Below are 10,414 nucleotides of genomic sequence, written 5' to 3'. Positions count from 1 at the left end.
TGGATTCCACATGTACAGGAATCTTAAGAATTGTGGTGAAATATTAGGAATTATGGGGAAATAAATTGGGAGCTTTATTAATCCACTTAGACATTCTGGGGATAGGGTGGGGTGGGGAGTTGGTGCTATACTTGGAAGAACTGTTTTGCAAAAAGTGTGACTGTCCTGAGGAGAAATGTCAAGCAACGGGAGGTGATGGGAAAGTGCTACTCTGAGTATGCTTAGAAAAAACCCCACACAATTTTCTCTCACAACCCAATTTCCTGTGGCATTCTACTTAAAGAAAAGAAAAAAAGAATCCAAATAGGAAAAATCAGTTTCTATTCTGGAAAAGAATGGAGAATTGCAAGAGCCCTCATCTAACCTCCCTTCCACCCTACATGGCATTGGATAAGGTGGATACAGAGGTGGATTTTGGGCAGAGCAACCAGTTCCATCGCAGAGCCTAGGGGGTGCCACAGGGTGCTGCAACTATGACATAGTGAATTGAGCAGATTGGAGGGTGAGAGGTGGGGGTGGGGGTGAATTTTGGCCTTGCACAGAGTGCTGCTGAAATGTGAAAGACCAAAGTCTGTCCATGGTGAATAAAATGTTTTCCACCTCTCCCCAGCCTAGGTCTGTATCGTTCGAGTTTCTGCAATTATTCTCTTCCCAATACAACAAATTTCTCCTCATCCAAAAGTTCCTCTCACAGCTGAACCACCCATTGTTTGAGAGGGGACAGATTTACAGCCTTGTGCAAACCTCATGCTTCCCTTTCCCCCACAGAAAGTAACGTTTATTAAGTTTATTTATTTTAGTAAGTAATTTATAGATCACCCTTTGCCAAAAATCCAAAGGGCAGTTTGCAACACAAAGATAACACAATGGCCATACAATGGAAGCATTTAAAAACAATTATTTCAATACAACTCATAATAAGAGCAGTAGCATTAAACTACAGTAAGCCCACATCTTATGTGAGGGTTACATCTGGGGATCGCTCTTGCAGCTAAAATAGCATATAGTCAAAACCCATTGGGTTCAATGCTGGGTAGGAGAGCTAAAGTCATTTTTCCTGGAACCCTTCCCACCTTCTTCTTCTTCTTCTTCTTCTTCTTCTTCTTCTTCTTCTTCTTCTTCTCACACACATTAGAGTATAGGAGTATAGCATCTAGATCAAGGGAAGTAATAGTGCCACTGTATTCTGCTCTGGTCAGACCTCACTTGGAGTACTGTGTCCAGTTCTGGGCACCACGGTTCAAGAAGGACACTGACAAACTGGAACGTGTCCAGAGAAGGGCAACCAAAATGGTCAAAGGCCTGGAAACGATGCCTTATGAGGAACGGCTAAGGGAGCTGGGCATGTTTAGCCTGGAGAAGAGGAGGTTAAGGGGTGATATGATAGCCATGTTCAAATATATAAAAGGATGTCACATAGAGGAGGGAGAAAGGTTGTTTTCTGCTGCTCCAGAGAAGCGGACACGGAGCAATGGATCCAAACTACAAGAAAGAAGATTCCACCTAAACATTAGGAAGAACTTCCTGACAGTAAGAGCTGTTCGACAGTGGAATTTGCTGCCAAGGAGTGTGGTGGAGTCTCCTTCTTTGGAGGTCTTTAAGCAGAGGCTTGACAACCATATGTCAGGAGTGCTCTGATGGTGTTTCCTGCTGGCAGGGGGTTGGACACGATGGCCCTTGTGGTCTCTTCCAACTCTATGATTCTATGATTCTATGATTCTATGATTATTCTGAATGAGCACAACTTAAATGTGCATGGGCTTGCTGCATTCATAAATGACTAGTCACCATACTTTTCATCCAAAAGCATGCTGGGAAGATGTGTGTGTTCATCTCAGCAGGAATAAGATTCCATAGGCCTGGAATCAGCACAAAAGGCTGATTCCATATATCACCGCACTGTGCGCTTCATGCAAAGAACCACCAATCTGATATCTTTAAGGTACAGTTTGATATGGGAGAAAGCATATAGGCCTGAGGCCATTCATGATGTTAAACATGAATATACTGGTAAGTACCTTGGAATTTTGCTCTGGGAAAGAATTGGCAACCAATGAAGTTGTTTTAAAATGAGAGTTAAATACCCTCAGCCTGCCACTCCCATAATGGCCCTGGATGTCACATTTCACACTAGTTGCCATTTCTGAACTGTCTTTAAGGGCAGTCCCACACAGAGCACATTACAGTAGTCCAACTGGGAGGTTACCAGAGTGTGGACGACTATGACCAGGCTGTCCCTATCCAGGAAAGGCAATACAGTGGTTCCTCAGGTTACAGACGCTTCAGGTTACAGACGCTTCAGGTTACAGACGCTTCAGGTTACAGACTCTGCTAACCCAGAAATAGTACCTCTGGTTAAGAACTTTGCTTCAGGATGAGAAAGGAAATCGCTTGGTGGCGGCGCGGTGGCAGCGGCAGGCCCCATTAGCTAAAGTGGTGTCTCAGGTTAAGAACAGTTTCAGGTTAAGAACAGACCTTTGGAATGAATTAAGTTCTTAAGCCGAGGTACCACTGTAGTTGGTACACCAGCTTGAGCTGGTCATAAGCATTCCTAGTCGCTGAAGACCTCAAGTAATGATGATGATGATAATAATAATTTTATTATTTATACCCCACCCATCTGCTGGGTTTTCCCAGCCACTCTGGGCGGCTCCCAACAGAACAATAAAAACAGAATAAAACTTCAAACATTAAAAACTTCCATAAACTGGGCTGCCTTCAGATAGTTGTTTATTTCCTTGACATCTGAAGGGAGCGCATTCCACAAGGCAGGCACCACTACCGAGAAGGCCCTCTGCCTGGTTCCCTGTAACCGCACTTCTCGCAGTGAGGGAACTGCCAGAAGTCTCTCGGCTCTGGACCTCAGTGTCTGGGCCGGACAATGGGGGTGGAGACACTCCTTCAGATATACTGGGCCAAGGCCGTTTAGGGCTTTAAAGGTCAGCACCAATACTTTGAATTGTGCTCGGAAACGTACTGGGAGCCAATGTAGGTCTTTAAGGACCAGTGTAATATGGTCTCGGTGGCCACTCCCAGTCAACAGTCTGGCTGCCACCTTCTGGATTAGTTGTAGTTTCTGGGTCACCTTCAAAAGTAGCTCCACGTAGAGCGCATTGCAGTAGTCCAAGCGAGAGATAACTAGAGCATGCATGACTGTGGCGGGACAGTCTGTGGGCAGGTAGGGTCTCAGCCTGCATATCAGATGGAGCTGGTAGACAGCTGCCCTGGACACAGAATAATGATGGTTCAAGGAGCCATATTTACTCATAAGAGGATTGGATTGGATTGATCTTTATTACGGCCATTTGCCCGTCACACGACAGTTTCCCATACCAACATAATGTACTTGAACCTCCAAATTTAAAACCGTCAAAACTTACAAAAAAACAGACAAGAACCAAAGCAGAACAAAAACAAAAGACCAACATCATACGTTGCAATAAATTTGTAACATAACCATCACCATCTGCTCGCAAATCAATAAAAGACATCAATGGTGATTCACCTAGTTACATCCTAAAACATAGATCATGGTTTAAAGGGATTTTCCGAGCCACACAGGAGTCCGTTTCTCTTCTTTAGGGATAGGACACTGATCAAGAATCTGGCAACCGTGAGTGATCTTAGGGGGTCATCATCATTTAATAGATATCTCAGTTTGGCTTCATTCGTATCATCGGCAATTCCCTTTAGATATTGGGCAAGAAACTTGCTCCTGGCCGATGAGTGAAAAGCACAGTCAAAAATTATGTGATGCAACGATTCCGGTGCCCCACAATTACAATCACATAAGAGCGATATCTGTCCATTGGAGAATCTATTTCTCAGCACGTTCGATGGGAAGGTGTTGAATCTTGCCTTTACAAAGGCATATCTATGAGCCGAAGAAGTTAAGGAATTCAAATAGTTTGGGAGCCTTAAGAGGGGTGATAAACCAAGGTTTAGAGGTGAGCAGGTACCATTGCCCAAGACCATTTTCTGCTGCAAGTCCATCTCCTCTAGTTTACAGGTTACTGTTCTTTTAGCTGGAACTATGTCCTGCTCTAGTAATTTGGATGGGGAGATTCCCATTGCCGTTATTTTCAGCTGTAAATTTTTTACCCATGGGCTCTGGAAATCATCTCTCCACATACATTGTATCAAGTACAAGTTTGGGAGATTGTGCCATAGAGATAACCAGTGACAAAGTATGTGCTTCCACAGAGCGTTTTCCAGGGATACAGTATTAAGTTCCATGCGTAACGCTGTATTACTTACACAGTTGGGCAGTTTCAATATCCCTCTTAAAAACTGATTTTGAATAACCTCTAGGTGAGATAGATTGACAAAAGTCCCCCAAATTGAGATGGCATAGGCAATTGTCGGGATCACCTTGGCCTTGAAGACTTTCAACGCCGATGGGATATGAAGGGCCCCATCGGTGAAGAAGAATCGCAAGATCGCCAAGGAGATAGCTTTGGCTCTATTTGTAACATAGGCTACATGGGCCTTCCATCTAAGGTTATGTTGTAACCAAACTCCCAAGTATTGGAATCTATAGACTTGTTCGATGACTCTCCCATCAATTCTCCAATTATGGAGTTTCCGGCTCTTTGAGAAAATTAGGATCTTAGATTTTCCATAATTAATTGTAAGGGAATTTGCGTTACAGTACGATCCAAAAATTTTTAAGGCCCTCCTGAGACCTACTCTAGAAAAGGAAAGGATGACTGCGTCATCCGCATACAGTAACAAAGGGCAGCGATAAAGTGCTAGGCGGGGTGCATGAATCCTTTCTTGAGCCTCTATTAGGGGAGTCCTCATATCGCTTATGAACAAGTTGAACAGGAATGGAGCCAATATACAACCCTGCCGGACACCTCTGTTAATGGGAATTGGATTGGTGAGATCACCCTCCGGGGTGAGTCTCACTCTAGCCGCTGAGTTCTCATGGAGTTTGATTATTAGCCAGAGAAGCCTTCTGTCGATGCCCCAGCGGGAGAGTTTTTCCCAGAGGATGCTCCTGGGGATACTATCGAATGCTGCCTTTAGGTCAATGAATGCCACACAGAGTTGGCCACCCTTTGGGGTGGAATATTTCCAGGCAAGATGCTGTAAAATTAGAATATGATTAATTGTTGACTGTTTTGGGCGGAATCCAGCTTGTTCGGGCCCAATTAATTTTTTCTCTTCGGCACATTGATTAAGTCTGTTCAGCAAGAAGCGGGCATACAGTTTCCCCACTATTGAGAACTCATAAGAGTAAATATAGGTGTAAAGAGTAAATATAAGGCTAAATAGTAACTGGCAACTATTTACTTACACAACACAGGACCATAGGAATCTGCCTTCTAGTGAGCCAAAACATTGGTCCATCTAGCTCAGCATTGTCTACCCTGACTGGTCGTTTCTGTCCAGGATTTCAGATGGGCTTCTTTCCCAGCCCTACCAGGAGATGCTAGGGATTGAACCTGAAACCTTCTGCATGCAAAGCAGATTCTCTACCCCTCCCTTCCTCAAAAGAATAGCAAAGAGGTGTACTTTGAAACATACGTTTGGGGTTCCAGTTAAAGGCTCTGTTCATCCCCCAATCATCTTGTTGCTTTCTGCCCATTTAACATACATCATAGGACTTAGTGGGAGCCATTTAGAAGAGTCCTGTGTATTATTATGAGAGTCCCTCTTTTCTCTATATCCAGAAAAATGAGTGAATAGATTCCTTATTGCAAGGACTGATAATGACTTCTGCATTTGGCTGCTAGTAGTGATTTGATTTTTTTTCCAGAGGTTGAACTTTATGAAGAAACATGAGCAATACTGCAAAAAAAGGCCCAGAACAATCAAATGAAAAGTTCAAACAATGCACTAAAACTCTTCTGTCAGCGGAAAAAAAGAATATTCAGGCTTTGCAGCAAAAAATAACACCAGTTTATTTGAAAGAAAAAGGGTTGCAATTTTGGAAGGCAAAGGGGCGATGACAGTAATCATAAGAGGCCCCAGCCATCTTAAGGGGGTTGACTTTGGTGAAAGTCCAGGTAATACAGAATACCCCTGTAATTCCTTTGGGGGTGGCAAGGCAGAGAAAACGGATATCTTAGCTATCTCCTCTGACATGGACACATTTGAAGGCCTATGAGAGGGATGAACAAGAAGAGACAACCAGGAATCAGACTCATTTTAGGCTCTGGGATAGCTCAGTCAGGAGAGCATGAGACTGTTAATCTCAGGGTTGTGGTTTTGAGCCCCACCTTGGGGGGAAAAACCATTTCATTGCAGGTGGTTGGACTAGATGACCAGTATTGTCACTTCCAACTTTACAATTCTATTATTCTATGATTCTGTGCCCAGGGAATACTGAGAGGCAAAGGGAAGTGTGCTAAGAATATAAGGAGAACCTGCTGGATGAGGTCAATGGCCCATCTAGTCCAGCATCCTGTTCTCACAGCCAATCAGATGCCTCAAGGAGGATTTGAACACAAGAGCACTCTCCCCTCCAACAACTATGGAGACAGAGTACAGCCTGGGAATTGCTTCTAAGAGTCACCCCACCTTTTCCAAAGTAATCAACATGTGAAACTTCTCCTAGTTGCCAAGATAGAGGTGGACAGAGATGGATTTGATGTGGCCAGGTGAATTCAGTCTTGAAATTAAGGCCTGGATGGCAGATGCTAATTTTCACTTTTTAGTTACTTTGGAGGAAACAGTGGACATGCACCTGTCATAGTTCAGACAGATAGATATCAATATAGATCATCTTTATGTGACCTGCCTCCTCATTAGGAATGCTTGTCTCTTCTCACTCCTCTGAAAATGCAGGATGAAATTTTCAGTGTAAAAATAGCTGTCCGCATGATATAAAGCCATTACTCTACTTTTGATTTATGGTGAGGACATATTTTTTTGTGTATTATCAGGGTGCTACCTTCACCGACTTTTCTAGGGCTCCTAGTCAGTGCAGGAGATTTTAAACACCTTCACCTGAATTGAGTTCACGATCCCCTTCGGACCTTCCTGCTGAACATGGGGAAGTCGGCCTGGAGGGGGCCGGACTGGCACAGGTGGCTCCTCGCCCCTCCACCAATACAAATGGATGCCCGCAAGGTCTTGTGCTTGGTCTGATCCAGACCTTCACAAATAGCTCAGCTGGTAGAGCATGAGATCCATGCTGTCAGGGTCGTGGGTTAGAGCCCCACATTGGGCAAAAGATTCCTGCATTGCAGGGGGTTGGACTAGAAGACCCTCATGGTTCTGTCCAACTCTATGATTCTATGAAAACATGTCCCTGCAAGCAGAAAGCCAGGGTTGCAGTGGCCTTTACCAGTTAAGCACTTACCTGCACGAGGGGCAAGTGCTTTCTCTCTGTGTGTGAGACAGACCCTACTCTTGGATTTTTTGGGGAGGAAGTGTTAGAGCAAATGGTTCAAGCAAGAGACAATATGGAGGCAGTGATGGCTGCCATCATGAGTGGCTTTTAAAAGGAATTAGACAAATTCCTAGAAGCTAGGGCTCTTGTTTGCTCCTAGCCATGATGTCTATGCTCTCCATGGTCAGAAGCAGTGATGTTTCTGAATAGCAGTTGTTGGAATTGCTGAAGGAGAATGCGCTTGGGTTTCCCAAAGGCATCTAGCTGACAAGTGAGAAGAGATGATGCTGAACTACTGTAGATGGGCAATGGCCTAATCCAGTAGGCTTGTCTTATGCTCTTACTATTTGCATGTGGCATAGGGGTCAGAAAGACATGGGAGACGGTTGCAACTATGCTACTTTGTAATGTGGTGCCCTCATGCTTCCTTTTGTGGGGCGATCTCTTCTGGCACCCACAGCTGTTTGGGTGGAGTGTATGAACTGATCTACTTATGTAGCTATAGACAGGCACATGTGTGCTTAAGGAGCTAATGCTTTGAGGATCTTTACTGGAGACAGTTGCGCACCACAGACTTTATTGCAACAAATACGATTACTCTGTAAATATCAATACTGCTTTGCTTATTTTGGGTGAAATTAGCCAAAACCACTGAATGTCAATATTGTTTTGTTTGCTATGGGGAATTAGCAAGGAACACATGGTTTATTATGATTGGACTATTTATTTACAAAAAAACCCCTGGCAGACAGTAAATAAAACATCTTTGCAACTTGAAGTGCCAATATTAGTATTACAGGGCAGAAAAGGCAGTTAGTTCAATGCAAGGAAAAACTCAGAGGGTGGGATTAAATGATGGTTTCCTCAGAGTAGACCCACTGAACTAAATGATCATGGCTAAGCTATGTCCATTAATTGCAATGGGTCTCTTCTGGGTGCCCGGACTATAAATGCATGAAAGGTCTGATCACTGTTAGCCTCCCCCAAAATATGGGGAGCATGAAAGGGGAACAGTGTGTTTTGCGGTGGGGGTCAGTGCCCATCAAAATCAGTTTCCTTTAGATATTCAGATATTTCCTTTAAATATTCAGAGGAATTGGGATTGGGGAAGCTACTAGCATTGGGGCACTTGTTCCCCTTCACACACACCCTTCAGAGCTGCTTTCCATATGTTGTAACAGATTATGAGCCCAGTTTTGGAACTTCCTTCAAGCGCTGAGGGTTTGGCTATAAGCCAGTGACGGCATCTGTAAAAATAACTGCAGCTCTAATTAGACATGTTCAACATTATGCAGAATGAGGTGGCAGACAATGAGGGTAGATCGCCTTCAATTCCTGGGGCAGTATTTGTGCATGTTCTCACACATAAAAAGCTCACTGTATATTGTAAATGAACATATCTAGGCTATAGCTAGGCCAAACTTTCTCCCACGATGAAGAATTTACTGCCTGCAGAGTTGGTTTTTTTTTTTTTTTACACAATATCCAAAAATATAACTTCTCGATGCATCTTGAAATGGTATGATACTACTTTAATCCACCACCTTTTTCTGTGTGATGTAACATGGCTCGAAGGATGCAGTTATTGAATTTACGTCATGGTGAATTTGTCTTTGTTCTGGCTACAGACAAGACTGGGTGTGTGAGTCCCCTACTCCCAAAGTCATAATTTTGTGCCTCAGTAACCCAGAGTATGAGCTAAGAGAGGCTAAATTCTGCACGCTGTATAAATTATGCAACATTTAATTTATTTTCTTAGTTTGCATACATTCTGCAAACTCCTTTGCAAGGCTTTTACACACACACACTTCTGAGCCTATCTTGACTGCTGTTAAGGACTTATTTAAATGAATACTGAGGTTCTTAGGATGGAAAATAATTTGTCAACCCAAAAATTTGCACTAATGCAGAACTGTGAAGCAATCCACAAGAAGTGAAAGTAGCTGACTAGCTGTTATCTCATCCTGCTTTTAATACACTTATAATGCAGTTCTCTCAATAGTCACTTAGTATCACTATGCTTTACAAATACAAATCAAAAAGAAGTATCCATATCAACTCCTAGGGATGTGATTTATTCACCCATGCATTCCAAAAAAGAAAAGAAAAGTATACTACTTTAAAAAGTAAACAATAATTATTCCTGAAGTGGTTTGTAAGCTGCTTTGGGAAGAACTTGAAGGTGGTACACACATTTATTAAATGAATGAAAAAAAATAGGTACGTCACTTTCCTACAGGGCCAGCCAGGATGTTTTGCTGCCCTGGGCAAAACTAAAAATGCCACCACCATCTTGCAACCTGAGGTGGCTCAGGAAGAAAAAGGAGGTGTGCGACAGTGGCCAGCAGGCAGATTCATTGCCTAAATAGACTGCCTCACCCTGCCTCAAGAGCCCTGCATTCTTAGATAAGTTTCCCAACTTATTTAGCCTGCATTCCCATGCGATTCCCATCCCTTACCTGGGAGAAAGTCCCATTGAGTGAGACTTATATTTCTTAGAGGGTATGCACAGGATTGCTCTGTTACTCTAGGAGACCAGAAAGCTTCTACTATGAAAATGGGAAATGAGAAGAAGAATCAACTTGGAATGACACGTTCTAGTTTAAGAACTGTATTGAACTCAACGTGGGCAGCTATCTTTTCCCCTGTGGAATGCTATTGCCAAAGGATATTCCATCTGAGGAATGCAGCTGGGCTGCAGAAGCAAGACTCACACATCCCCTGCCCCAAATAAAGGGGAAAAACCTGTTATTTAAAGGCCCCTCTGAAAATGCTTCACCTCCCAAAAGCTACTGAATTTCTGCCCACCTTTCTGGGGACAAATGACTCCATGAAAGGGAGGAGATATTTAACCCAGCTGTCCATCAAACCAGAGGCCTTCCAGATGTTGTTGTATTCCAATGCCCTGACCACTGGCCATGCTAGCTGGGTTTGATGGGAGATGCAGTCCAACAAGCTCTGTAGGGCCACAGGTACCACATCTCTGATTTAGAGGAAATCTCATAAAGCTAGGTCGAGTATCTCTTCAGTCCCACATTCCCCATCCCCTTCCTTACTCACTTTACAAATATT

The sequence above is a fragment of the Podarcis pityusensis genome (genome assembly GCF_964106645.2).
Source record: "Podarcis pityusensis genome assembly, chromosome: 7".
Taxonomy (NCBI): Eukaryota; Metazoa; Chordata; class Lepidosauria; order Squamata; family Lacertidae; genus Podarcis; species Podarcis pityusensis.
Note: the sequence above shows the minus strand (reverse complement) of the source record.